This window comes from Lathyrus oleraceus, chromosome 5 (genome assembly GCF_024323335.1).
Source record: "Lathyrus oleraceus cultivar Zhongwan6 chromosome 5, CAAS_Psat_ZW6_1.0, whole genome shotgun sequence".
In the NCBI taxonomy this organism is placed as follows: domain Eukaryota; kingdom Viridiplantae; phylum Streptophyta; class Magnoliopsida; order Fabales; family Fabaceae; genus Lathyrus; species Lathyrus oleraceus.
The window spans coordinates 525,517,594-525,532,951 of NC_066583.1; positions in this window are offsets into that span (position 1 = coordinate 525,517,594).

Consider the following 15,358-nt stretch of genomic DNA (forward strand, 5'->3'; position numbering starts at 1 on the left):
TCATATGAGGTCAGAAAAATATGAGACCAACTCTAAAATTTTTCTTGAAAAATCTAGTTTCATATTATGATTGTTAATTATTTTTGTGACTTCATTTGATATTTTTCATGAATTATTTAGTTTTTAATGATTTTAATTCATTTTAAAATGCTTTCTGACTTTTAAAAAAATACAAAAATATTTTCATAGCATCTATGGATCATGATAAGTCAATGAAAAATAGTAACAATAATTTCTTGTTTGTTTTGAGATTATTTAAGATTTTAATTCATATTATGCTATTTTTGATTGTTTTTAATTGATTTTAATTACTCTCTGACTTTAAAATTTTGTGAGAAAATTAGTCAAAGTTTGTTTAACTATGTTGAACCTATGAAAATTTAATTGGACATATTGAAGTTGTTTTGAATTCAATTGGAGGTTCAACTTTTTTTGTTTGTTTTTTATTTGTATTTTCTTTTAATTCAAAAATTACAAAAAAAAATTATTGACTTCTTGACTTGTTATCCTCATTCCTCTTCTGTTTGGTGTTGATCAAGGTTGAATTGATTCAACTTTGATCAAATTCATTGGATATTGTGGTTTGAGAATCCTTAAGGATCATCACCTAGAGAGATGAATGAATTTGATCAAGGATGAGTGATCCCTTGATCAATTAGGATTGGTTGCTGTCTTCTTACCCCCTCCCTTTCATCTTCATCCCTTTCTTTCCCTCAATGGCCAATGAGTTAAAGTCTTGAGGTTGGTCTTGACAAATAGAAGTTTAATCTTCTTTGATCCAAACCAAATTCAACTTGATCCATGATCAAGTGAGTTATTTTGTGTCAAAGATAGGTTACTTCTTGATCAAGTAAATGACCAAAAGTCAATACAAGACCCTTCCCCTTTTGTTTGGCATGGCAAGTTTATGGAGCTTGGCTTACTAGTCATGACCTCTAACTTGTGTTCTTTGCCTATATTTTTATTGACCGGCCTCAGATAGGTGTAGCTACTATATTTGTCCACTTATAATTGCTTAACATAGCGCTACATTGTCTTATGACAAGCTAACATAACTCTACTAACTACTAAGTTTAATTTGAGCTTTTAAATTCTTGTCATTTACTTTTAATGTCATTTATTTCTTGCTTATTATTCATCTTGATTTTCACTTTTCTCACTTGAGCACATATTTTATGTTTATGTCATTTTTCTTTTGCTCATTTGGGCCCATTATTGTATATAAATATATTGCTATTTTGTGTGGTTCTGTGTTTGTTTTGATGTGAACCAAATGCAAAAGGAGAAAGGACTTAGAATTAGGATTCACCCATGCTTAAAAGAGTTCAAGAGCAACTAGGCCTCATGCCTTTAGAATGCAAAATATGTTGAAGAGCAACTAGGCCTCATGCCTTTAGAATGCTAAAATTCAAAGTTGACCTCAAAGGACTTCTCCTCAAATTTATTCCCTGTCCATTCCCTTTATTATGTTGTGAGATTTTTAATGTGTACTTTTGTGTGATAGGAATCCCATCTTAAGATTGAAAAAAATGACCATTTTCATGAGTAGCCAAGTTAAGAGCCAAGCCAAATGATGATCCTAGGAGCTTGAATTCAGTTTATTGTTTGTTTTGTGTGCTAAATCCAAAGGAAAGGAGCATCTTGAGTCATCTCTATGACTCCAAGAAAAGGAACTCCCAGGGTTATCTCTCCCCTCTTATCTTTGTATGCTTTAGGAATAGCCCTTCTCTCTTCTCGCCCTTTAACCAAGCCAAAAATTATTTTCAAAACTTTGACTTTATTTCAAATTAGAAACCTAGGCCTTAAGCCTTTGACTTTTCAAAACCATTTTCATAAATACTCATTGTAAATAAACTTTAATCCAACTTTGACCTCATTTTGTAAATAAATGTAACTTGTAAGTATAACCCATTTCAAATTATTTTGTGGTTCCAATGGCCACTTGTTTCACTCTTTTCAAAAATATTAGTCATAGGTTTGAGTTATCATAGTGGTTGATGTAAATCTCACCTCATCCTTAGTGTTGGATTGTAAGCCTTCCATGCTTATTATAGGGTTAACCCCTCACTAGCATGTTGAAGTCTTCCTCACATGGTGGATTGTTGGTTTAGGTTGAGTTTTCCCCCTTTGATAACAAAAGACCTTAAGGCTTTTGATTAAAATCAATTCACCAATCTTTTTTGAAATTTTTACCACGAACTACGAGGTTTTGATCCTCCTTTGTGATGGTACGTAGGCAATGGGTGCATTCATTCAAACAAAAAAATTTGTAAATATAATCTATTCTCTTCTCATCCCTCCAATCTTTTTCTCAAATATTTTCACAAATACCAACCTACAACACATATTTGCAAAAAAGGGTTCCCTTAGAGTACTAAGGATGTTTTGGGTGCGTAAAACCTTCTCATTTCATAATCAACCCCCTTACCTAGATCTCTGACAATTTTATTAGTTTTTGATTTGAAAAACTTCTTACTTGGCTTTTGTTCGCTTTTTAGCCTTTCCCTTGGATAAATAAAAGTGTGGTGACGACTCGAATTGTATGTTGACTTTTGGTTTAGTCAATAAACCTAAAGGTAACGAAAACCCCGCTACAGAAAAGTGGCGACTCTGTTGGGGAAGCTTATAGCCCCGTGGGTTTAGCCTACTTTTTGCTTGTATGTGTTGTATGTTTATATTTATTTGTGGCATATTTTTGTGCAAATTTGGGATGAATGTATTGTTTGTAATGTATGAATTGCTTGATATATTAATTGCTTGTATGCTTGGTGGTTTCTTATGAGATGAGTTCTAGACCCGAATTTGAGTGCACTTATAATAAGAGAATGGCATAGTCTTGTTGACTTGTGTGGAGTTAGTCCTTAACAAGTTAACTTGCAAGTCCGTTCACTTGGTGGAGGTCTTATTGGGATCACTAATGTCACACGAGTAGTCGTGGTTAGGCATTACACTTTCCAATATGAACCCTAGAAACCAAGGACCTTAGATACCTAGCCCATCTTGGCCTATTTTAGGACGTAGTGCGGAGGTCGTTCAAGTGTAAGACTTGATGCGATTGTTACGCGATACTACACTCATAAGAGTCCCTCTTGAGAATATTTTTGGAGGACGAGTAGTCGTTTTATCCGAAAGATGGGATGATGACTATGGGAACATTTTAGAACATGATTGTCAGGTTTAACCATAGTACACTCCCATTGGGTGGTTCTTAACCGAGACTCCATGCTCATGACTCACAACAAACCCGTGATTCGTGGTCGATCCATTCTTGTATATCCTCAAAATCAATGGATCTTGGGTGTTGATATGGTATAAAATCTAATCCACCAAGATAGATGATTGATATTGCCGATGACTTGTGCCATCCCGTGACCTTTGTATGGTGTGACTTGCTTGATCCTTGAGTGTGTTTATTGCATCCATGCATCCATGCATTCATCTGCATTCATGTCATCGACAATAAGATTTTTGCAAGGAACTTAAAAGGTCTATTTGCAAATTTTCAGACATGGATAAGCAAAGAAGGAATACGAAGAAGTACAGCTTCAGACAACCCGACTTGAGAGAGTTAAGGCGTCTGACATCTTATGTATTAGAGCCCTTGGAGTTCAAAGCTCGCCATGGGAAGCTTCTAGCTATTCTCTCTACCAAGGTGGATGAGGGTCTAATGAGTGTGTTGGAGCAGTTCTACGATCCTCTGTATTAGTGCTTCACTTTTTCGGATTTCCAGCTTTTGCCTACATTGGAGGAGTACGCTTATCATGTGGGTATACCTATTCTTGACCGATTGCCGTTCAGTGGTTTGGAGAAGATTCCGTCTTCTCAAGAGATTTCTGACATGCTTCACGTGGAGGTATCTGACATTGTTGCCAATATGACTACCAAGGGTGGAATTCAAGGTCTCCCGTCTGATTTTCTGATTGCCAAAGTTACCTTGTTTAGGAAGGCCATGAGTAAGGAAGCTTTTGAATCCATATTTGTACTCCTTATCTATGGGCTAGTGTTATTTCCCAACATCAACAACTTCGTGGATGTGAACGCTATTAGGATTTTCTCTTCTCTTAATCTTGTTCTGACTCTGTTGGGTGACACTTATTTCTCTTTGCATATGAGGAATGCAAAGGATGGTGGTTCCATTGTATGATGTCTGCCTACGTTGTACAAGTGGTTTATTTTGCACTTGCCTCAGACGCTTGCCTTCAAGGAGAACAAGGGGTGTCTATGGTGGTCCACGAGACTTATGTCTCTCACTAATGATGATGTCTCTTGGTATAATCGTGTTTATGATGGCATTAAGATTATTGATTCTTGTGGTGAGTTATCCAATGTACCTCTTCTTGGTACATGTAGTGGAATTAACTACAACCCTGCTTTGGCTCGTCGTCAGCTTGGGTTCCCCTTAAAGGATAAACCTAACAACATTTCATTGGAAGGCTTATTCTTTCAAGAGGGTAAAGATCCCCAAAACCTTAAGGATAGGATGGTCCACGCCTGGCACAAGGTTCATAGGAAAGGGAGGAATGAGCTTGGTCCGAGGAATTGTATTGCTTTGGAGCCTTACACCTCTTGGGTAAGGAAGAGAGCCCTCGAGTACCGCATGTCGTATGAGTATCCGAGACCTACCCCTATGTTTATGGTTGGGCCTTCGACCCTCCCTAATCAAGGAGTAGAGGAGTTGAGAGACGAAGAATGTTCGGGTGCTTGGGTTCGTGAGCGTGAGGAGCTTCTTCAGCAACTCAAGGATAAGGATGCAATGATCGAGTTTCTAGAGCATCAGGTTATTTATGAGCCCGATGATATGGTTACTTCTCTCCTACCTAACTCGTCTAGGTTTTGGAAGAAGAGATATGATCAGCTCGCCAAGGAGAAGGCCGACATGGAAGCAGCTTATGAGAAAGAGGTGAAGAAGCTTCGTGTGACGTATTTTCCGATCTCGAAGGATTTAGACGGCTGCTCCTAGGGCTCCAAAGGATGTTTATTCTCCTTTTATCTTGTATTGTATTTGGTTACCGAGACTGTACTACTTCTTTGGTGTAAAAAGTTTCCAAATATTATATTGCGATGAGTATTCCACATTTTCAAAACATTTGCAAATAGATCCTTATAAAGTTCCTCCGATAAAAAACAAAAGCATATACACGAGCATTGCATGCATCATATGCATAAGCAGGTTTTGGTTCCGAGCTCTTGATACAGTGGCCTAACTCTTTGCTCTTCATTTATTTTGAAGACAAGCTGACGCATCCGTACCGCACTCGCGCAAACATCAAAGCAATGGCCGAACAACTAGAGAACGAGAACAGAGAACTCAAAGAAGAAGTCAGCCGACTATCTGCTCTAGTGGAGTCTCTGCTCCAAGCCCAAAAGCAAGCCGTAAATGTGCAGGCGTCTACGTCCAATCAAGTGCCTGAAGTAGCTTCTACCTCTATACCAGCCCCTGCTATGGGATCAGTCAATGTCATGCCTTCCGGTTACCCTTGGGGGATGCCCCATAATTTCATGCCCAAAGGACATCATCCGTAAGTGCAAGCTCAGTCGACATCTAGCCCCGTCCCTATGGTTCCACCTCCGGTGGTTAATTTTGGTCCTACTCCAGCTCTCATTCCTCAAGTCCGTGTTGACGAGACTATCTACCATTCTGAGGCCTTTGAGAACCCGAATGTGTATGAAAAATTAGATGAGATGAGGGACCAATTCTCTGACTTAAGGAAGGAAATGAAGGCCCTTCGAGGGAAGGACTTGTTTGGGAAGAGCGCCTCTGAGCTCTGTTTGGTCCCAAATGTGAAGATTCCAACGAAGTTCAAGGTCCCTGACTTTGAAAAATACAAGGGGAATAGTTGCCCGCTTAGCCATTTGGTCATGTATGCTTGAAAAATGTACGCATACCGACAATGACCAACTGCTCATCCATTATTTTCAAGACAGCCTGTCTGGCACTGCCTTGAAATGGTATATGGGTCTTGACTGTGGCTCTGTGCGCACTTTCAATGACCTCGGCGAGGCTTTTGTAAGGCAGTACAAGTACAACATGGACATGGATCTGGATAGAGATCAATTGAGGGTGATGTCCCAAAAAGATAAGGAAACCTTCAAGGAGTATGCCCAGAGATGGAGGGAGTTGGCAGCTCAGATAGTGCCACCATTGGAGGAGAAGGAGATGACAAAGATCTTTTTGAAGACTTTGAGCTCTTTCTATTATGAGCATATGATTGCTAGTTCTCCCTCGGACATTACCGAAATGGTAAATATGGGGATGAGTGTAAGACCCTAATTTTGACCCTAAGATCCCTCATGGCATCATATCATTTGCTCAATGCATTACCTCAACGATCATAGCATGTGTGGCTCCTTACCCTTGGGTGGGACTTGTGTGAGTTGGTTTGAGGCCACCAAGCATGCTTGAATTGTATATTATTGCTTTTCTTATTTTTCTTACTAACCAAAAGCACAAAAATATGTCACTAACCTCTTTTGTTTTGAAGCTCAAGTGGTCATGTGCCCTTGCTCCTAGGAGGCTCCTAAGCTCATTGAAGTGGCCAGATGAAGGTGAAAGCAAGTATAACAATGGTCCAAAAAGTTCCTAATCATCATATATGTCTCCCAAGTATCTCAATTTGCCAATTTGATCAAGATAAACCAAAGGGCTTGAGGATTGTTTTCCAAGGAAACCCTAATTCAACTATGCATTGAATGTGCCTTGCTCATGAAGCAATCTCAACCTATGATCAAATTAAATCAAGGGAAGTTCTTTAGTTCTTCATTTTATGCATATATGAGCCTATGTGAGTATCCTCAACCATTCATTCATCAATATTTGAAGTTTGGCCTTGAGAAGTTGACCAGTCAAGTCATCTGACTAAACTGAGGATCACTGAGACACAACTTGTGATGTGTTTGTCAAATGAAGATGACCCCAAGATAAAACATGTTTTAAGAACCATATGAACAATTTTCATGTTGATAAAAAATTCATTGTAAACTTGGAAGGTCATCATTCATTTCAAAACATTATAGGTCATTTTGACTGAAACCCTAATTTTGGGGCAACTTCCCAAGGACCTAACTTCCTTATTTTTTATTATTTTGAGGTGAGACCAATTGTATTGGAAATCTTAAGATGTCTAATTCAAATTTTATGTTGGAAAAAATTTCATAATCCTAAAAGAAACACATCTTATAATACAAAACATTATAGGTCACCTTGGACCAAAACCATTGAATTTTGAAAATATCCAACTTCAAGTGCCCATAACTTTCTCATAAAAAAATCCAAATTATGCAAAATTTAAGTCCAAATTGATCATCTTGAAAAGATCTACAACTTTTATGTTGGAATTTGTTCCATTTGAGGCTTTCATCATTGAAACAAAAGGGCTTGAAGTTGATCACCTTTGGTAAAAAAATTCAAAGAAAACCTAGGCATGTTTTGTACCTCAAACTTCAAGGCCAGTTTTCACAAATTTCCAAACTCCAAATGGATTTTTTCCCAACATAGCTTTTGTTCCTTATGTCAAGACCTTTTCAATCATTACTCACACCATCATGTTTGGATTTTCCATGTGGGACTTTCGAAGAGCTAAAGGTTTATGTCTAATTATTCAATTCACTTTGAATCTTCATGCACAAGCTAATACCAGGCCTTGTGCACATCCAAATCATCTACAAATGATATCAGCTTGCATTTCCATCCACTTTTGGGCCTCACAAGCGCCTGTACAGGCCCATGCATGGAGGACCCAATCTTCATGCACACGAGCATTTCATTGCCTTGCTTCATCTCCAGCTATATATACATGCCATTGCTCATTCAAATCTCAACCTTAAGGTGATCTGAAAGGCTGCTGAAGTGAAAACCCAACCTTACTCAAAGGAATTTCCATTTTTCATTCTTAAAATTCAAGCTTGAATTTCAACTTCCTTGGTTGATCTTCAAGTTCCAACTCCTTAGCCTTGCATCCTCATCATCTCAAGATCAAAGTGGAAGCAAGAATTTGAGCAGATCGTGTTGTTTAAAGCTGCACTTCAATGGTATATCATCAAACTGTTTTGATCTAAATCTTGCTCCATGATGTGAATTGCTTGCATTTGAACTGTTTTCTGAAGTCCTCAAGCAAGAGGCGGGCCAGTTGTGGTCTTGATTTCATGATTTGAGCCATTTCAGTTTGCATACCTTGATTTTCAAGCTCAGATTTCTCACTTAATAGAAATATTGAGGATAATCCAAGGTTACAGGGGTGATGTACATCACCCCAGCTTCATTTTGGTACCATAGTTTTTCATTTTTATTTAGGTGCAAAAACCTGCGCGTGGTGGCCGGAGAAGATGGTGGTTTCCACCACCATTCCCACGTGGATGGCCCAGCGCCCTTGGATCTGTTTGAAACAATCTAATCTTGGCCATGCGTTTTGTTGACTTATTTTAAATATGCATGTTGCGCGCTAGACCAAGGCCTACCATATGACCACACTTCTGGACCGTGTGATGGAGCCACGTCATTTAATGAATCCAATCCAAGCGCTCCTAATTTTTGGTTATTTTCTATTTTCTGTTTTAATTTCATTAAAACCTTTTATTTTCAAAAATTCATAACTATTTTATTTGAAGACACAAAAATATGAGACCAACACCAAAAAATTTCTTGAAAAATCTAGTTTCATAATCTGATTTTTAATTACTTTTGTGACTTTATTTAATATATTTTTTGAATTATTTTGTTTTTAATAGTTTTTAATTCATTTTAAATACTTTTTGATATCTGAAAATTCCAAAAATATTTTCTTAACATATATGGATCATGATCAGTCTATGAAAAATAGTCTCTTCAATTTCTTAATTGATTTGAGATTTATTTGAGATTTTAATTCATTTGTGTTATTTTTCATTGTTTTTAATTGATTTTAAATAGTTTCTGTTTTCAAAAAATGTTGAAAATTTTTGTCAAACCTTGTTTGACCATGTTAGACCTATGATGATTCAATTGGACTTGTTGAAGTTGATTTGAATTGAATTTGAGGTTTGACCATATTTTGTCCATTTTAATTTTGCATTTATTTTAATTTCAAAAAATACCAAAAAAATATATTTGACTTGTTGACTTCTAATCTCCATTTCTCTTCTGTTTTACATTGGTTGATGATGATTTGATCCACATTTGATCATTGTGTTTTGATATTCCATTTGAATTCTCCTTTTATTCATTTCATCTTCATCTCATTTCTTCTTTTTATTTTGGCCAATGAGTTAACGATTTATGGTTGGTCTTGACATATGAGAGGCTTAACCTTCTTTGATCCAAATCAAACTCAACTTGATCAAAGATCAAGTGAGTTGCTTTGTGTCCAAGATAGGTTGTTTCTTGGTCAAGCAAAAAACCTAAAATCCTTACAAGGCCTTCCTTCGTTTCTTTTGGCATGGCAAGTTGTAGGAGCTTGGCTTACTAGTCATGATCTCTAACTTGTGTTTATTTGCCTATAGTTTTATTGACCGACCTCAGATAGGTGTGACTACTACATTAGTCCACTTACGATTGCTTAACATAGCGCTAAATTGTCTTATGACACACTAACATTAACTACTAACTATTAACTTTAATTTGAGCATTTAATTTCTTCCAATTTACTTTAATGCAATTTACTTTCTTGCTCATTTATTCATATTACTTTTCCCTTTGCTCACTTGAGCACATATTTTATGTTTATGCCATTTTCCTTTTGCTCATTTAAGCTCATTATTGTATATAAAGATAGTGTTGCTTTGTGTTTCTTTTATCTTTGTTTGTGTGAGCCCAATGCAAAAAGGACAAAGGATTTAGACTTAGGACCTTACCTATGCTTAAAGGAGTTCAAGAGCAACTAGGCCTCATGCCTTTAGAATGCTAAAATTGTTGAAGAGCAACTAGGCCTCATGCCTTTAGAATGCTAAACCTTAAAGTTAACTTTAAAGGACTTCCTAATATAAACTCATTCTTTGTCCATTCCTCTTATTGTGTTGTGAACTTTTTGATGTTTGTTCTTGTGTGATAGGGATTCCATCTTGAGATAGTAAGAAGGACCATTGTCATGAGTAGCCAAGTTAAGAAAGACAAGCCAAATGGAGATCCTAGGAGCTTGAATATAATGTTTGTTTTGATTGCTTGAGTGATTGTTAAGTCCAAAGGAAAGGAGCATCTTGAATCATCTTTATAATCTCAAGAAAAGGAACTCCAAGGGTTTTATCTCTTCTCTTATCTTTGGATGTTTAGGACTAGCCCTTCTCTTCTTCTCTCCATTCTAACCCAAGCCAAACTCATTTATGTGCAAACTTTAACTTTGTTTAAAATTAGAAACCTAGGCCATATGCCTTTGATTTTTCAAACTCTTTTCATTAATACTAATTGTGAATAAACATTAATTCAACTTTGACCTCATTTTGTAAATATTTCTAACTTGTAAATACAACTCACTTCAAGTTGTTTTTGTGGTTCCAATGGCCACCTCTGTTAAAACCTTTTTTTCATAAACATTAGTCATAAGTATGAGTTATCATAGTGGTTGATGTAAACCTCACCTTACCCTTAGTGATTGGACTATAAGTCTTCCATACTTATTATAGGGTTAACCCTTCACTAGTATGTTGAAGCTCTCCCCACATGGTGGATTGTTGATTTAGGTTGAGTTTTCTCCCTTTGATAACAAAAGACCTTAAGGCTTTTGATCAAACCAATTCACCAATCTTTTGAGATTTTTACCCCGAACTACGAGGTTTTGATCCTACCTTTGTGATGGTACGTAGGCAATGGATTCATCCATTCAAACAACAAAATTGTAAATATGTATATTCTTTTCTCATCCCCCCAATCTTGTTTGCACAAATACTTTCACAAATACCCACCTATAATACACTTGCAAAAAGGGCTCCCTTAGAGTACTAAGGATGTTTTGGGTGCTTAAAACCTTCCTATTTCATAACCAACCCCCTTACCCAGATCTCTGACATTTTTATTAGTTTTTGATTTGATAAAACTTCTTACTTGGTTTTTGTTCGCTTTTTAACCTTTCCTTTGGATAAATAAAAGTGTGGTGGCGACTCGAATTGTATGTTTACTTTTGGTTTAGTCAATAAGCCATAAGGTAACGAATATTCCGCTACAATGAGGCTAGAAGATGGAGTCCGTGAAGGACGTTTGTCCCGTGACGATGATTCTTCAGCAAAGAAATATGGAGGATTTGCCAGAAAGAAGGAAGGGGAGACTCATGCTGTTTCTTCCCATAGTAAAAGAAGGCCCTCTGCGAGGAGGAAGGAAGTTCGACCAATCGTCAACCAACACCAGGTGGCTCATATAGCACCTACTTTCAGAGAATCTCAATAACCACAACAACAATCTCGTCAACAAGAACAGGCTTACCAGCCTCGCCACAACAACAACAACAAAACCATCAATTATGATAGGAAGAGGGTGACTTTTGACCCGATTCGTATGACCTACGCTAAACTTTACCCTTCCTTGATTGATAGGAAATTGATAACTCCACGTGATCCTCCTGCTATGCCAGCCAATCCTTAATGGTGGTATAAGCCTGAACTTCATTGTGTGTATCATTCCGGTGCGCCCGGACATGATGTGGAGAACTGCTTCCCGTTGAAGACCAACACGCAAGACCTTGTGAGAAGTGGGATACTATTCTTTGAGGATGTAGGCCTGAATGTTAAGAAGAACCCATTGCCCGATGTAGCAGGGTATTCGTTACCATTAGAGATATTGACTAAATCCAAGGTAAATAATACAAGTCGAGTCGCCACCGCACTTCTATTTATCCAAAGGAATGGTTAGAAAGCGAACAAAAACCTAAAAGTTTTATCAAATCAAAAACTAGTAAAAGAGAGTCAGAGATCTGGGTAAGGGGTTAGTTATGCAATGGGAAGGTGTTAGGCACCCAAAACATCCTAGGTACTCCTAGGGAGCCTTTTTCATACTTGTTGTAAGGTTTTTGTTTTTTTTGTGAAAAATTTTGTTTGTGCAAACATGATTGAAGAGATGAGAAGAGAATATACAAGTTATTTACATTTTTGTGTTTAGATGGATAAACCCATTGCCTACGTACCATCTTAAAAAGATTAGGATCAAAACCTCGTAGTTCGGGGTAAAAATCTCAAAAATGAGTTGGTGAATTGATGGGCCCAAAAGCCTTAAGGTCTTTTGTTATCCAAGGGAGAAAACTCAACCTAAAACCACAAATCCACCATGTGAGGATAACTTCAACATGCTAGTGAGGGGTTAACCCTATAATAAGCAAGGAAGACTCATTGTCCATCACTAAGGATATAGGTGAGTATTACATCTACCACAAGGATAACACAAACCTAATAGCTAAAAGTTATGAAAAAGTTTTGATGAAGAGAGTGGCCATTGAAACCACAAAAGACATTTGAATGGGTTATATTTACCAATGAAAAGTATTTACAAAATATGGTCAAAGTTGACTTAGAGATTCAATTCAAAATAAGTGTTATGAAAAGAGAGTTTGAAAATCAAAAGCATAAGGCTTAGGTTTCTAATGTTGAAAACAAGTGTTAAATATTTGTACAAAAGTTTTGGCTTGGGTTAGAGTGGAGGGAAGAAGAAGAATGGCTAAGATCCTAAGCAAAGCAAAAGGTGAGGGATAAGAAACAAAACCACAAAAAGGAGTTCCCCTCTTGAGATCATATTGATGATCCAAGTAGCTCCCATCCTTTGGAATAAGCAATCACACAAAGCAAAACTCAAGCAACCAACAATCAAATGAACTCTTGGAAGGTTCCTCAATGTCTCTTGAAACTCTCTCTCTTAGAAGCTCATGGTAATGGTTCCCCAATTTGGATCAAGTTGGAATCCCTAGCACAAAGAAACACACACATCAAAAGGTTCTATTTACAAAACAAAGAATGGACAAGAGGGAGTTTAGAATATGGTCCTTTCAATGTTCATCTTCAAGCTTTAAGCATTCTAAAGGCATGAGGCCTAGTTGCTCTTTGATATTTATAGCACTCTAAAGGCATGAGGCCTAGTTGCTCTTTGACTCCATTTTGCATAGGGAAGGTCCTAAAGTCTAAGTCCTTTTGTCCATTTTTGCATTTGGTTCACAACAAACAGACAAACACAAGCACAAAAGATATATACACAATTATATGCTCAAGTGAGCAAAAGGCAAATGACATTAGCATAAACATGTGCTCAAGTGAGCAAAAGAAAAAGCAAATGGATAATATGTGCAAGAATAGTAAATTGCATAAAACTAAAGAGCAAAAGTAAATGTTAATGGTTAATAGTTAGTCTTAGTAGTTAGTGTGCCATAAGGCAAATTTAGCGCTATGTTAAGCAATCGTAATTGGACTTATGTAGAAGTCACAACTATCTGAGGCCGGTCAATAATAATGTAGGCAATAACACAAGTTAGAAGTCTTGATTAGTGAACCAAGTTCCAACAACTTGCCATTCCAAAAAGAAGAAGAGAATTGATCTTGTATTGGTTTAAGTCTTTTGCATGATTTAGGAAACAACCTATCCTTAATGCAAAGCCATTCACTTGATCAATTGATCAAGATGAATTAGATTTGAATCAAGGAAGATTAAGTCTCCCTAATCAATGCTAACTTATCAACCTTCAACTCATTGATCAAAAAGAAAAAGAAGAAGAAGAAGAAAGAGATGAATAATGGAAAAGAAAATGGAAAGAACAAAGTGCATAAGGTGAAATAAAATGTACCAATCCATGTCTGTTGACCAAATGACATTGAAAATCAAAGTCAAACAATGAGAAACCAGAAATGGGATGGAAATTGGAGTTCAAGCAATAAGCAAAATATTTTTGGCATTTTTAATATCAAAATAAACTTGAATTAAAAATAAAAGAAAGGTCAAACTTCAAAATCACTTCAAATCAACCTTGAAAGGTCCAAGTGATTTATCCCAAGTTCAACAAGGTCAAACAAGGTTTGACAAAAAATTTCAGCATTTTTAAAAGTTAGAAACTATTTTTGATCAATTAAAAATGAATAAAAATAACCTAATTGGACTAAAATCTCAAATAAATCTCAAATCAATTAAAAAATTGATGAGAATATTTTTCATAGATCCATCATCATTCAAATAGGTTAGGAAAATATTTTTGTATTTTTTGAATATCAAAAACTATTTAAAATGAATTAAAAATAACCAGAAAAGAGAAAATTCACAAAAAATATCAAATGACAAAATAAAAAATATTAAAAATCAAAATTAGAAACTAGAAATTATTTGGAGAAGAATGCAATTGGTCCCATATTTTTTGGATTTAAAATAAAGAAGTTATGAATTTTTGAAAATAAAGGAAATAAAAGAAATAAAAATCAGAAATTAAGAAAATAGAAAAAGCGTGAGCCGTCTGATGATGATTCATTAATTGACGTGGATCATCACACGGCTAAGAAGCGCGTGTTCACCATACACGCGGGTCAAACGCATCACACCATGCCAAATGAAAAGTCATAACAATGGATGTACGTGATTGCATCTGGGAAAATGGATGAACGATCCAGATTGAATCTGGAGACCAGACAGTGGCCACCGCCACCGTCTTCTCCGGCCAAACTCCAGCCACGTTCAAAAATTGCAGAGCAAAAAGAGGTAACCAAAATGGCACGATCCATACATCAAAATGAAGCTGGGGTGATGTACATCACCCCTGTAACCTTGAGTTGTACTCAAGCTTTCTATAGAATAAGAAATCTGAGCTGGAAGATTCAGGTACATAAATTGCAGTTCATCAAAACACAAAATCAAAGCCACCACTGGCTTGCCTCTCAAGTGAGGACTTCAGAAAACACAATAGCCAGGCAAATAGATCATGGAACAAGGAGATTCGAAGCAAAAATCAGTTGGACCATACCTTTGAACTGAGAAGATTTTAGCTGATTTCTTTGCTTCCTTTTGCAAAACAGAAGTACAATGGACTATGAGAGAGAGGTCTAGGAACTTTAGATCCAAAGATTCAACCAGATTTAGTTGAACTTCAGATCTGAAAAAATTGAAGAAAAGTGAAATAATTCCTTTGGTAATGATTATGGATTCAGTTGTGCAGCATCTCAGGCGCCATTAGGTTGGATTTCAAGTGAAGCAAGCAAGTGTATTTATAGCAAGAGCTGATGCAATGCATGATCAAACTCGTGTGCATATGAATTGGGTCCTCCATGCATGGGCCTGTACAGGCGCATGTGAGGCCCAAAACTTGGTGCAAATGCAAGCTGAAATGAATGTGAGATGGTTTGGACGTGTAGTTTAGAGTGAATTGGCTTGTGTGATGAATTTCAACATGTTATGCATAATCATGCCTAAAACTTCTCCTCTTCGAAAATGCCATTTGCC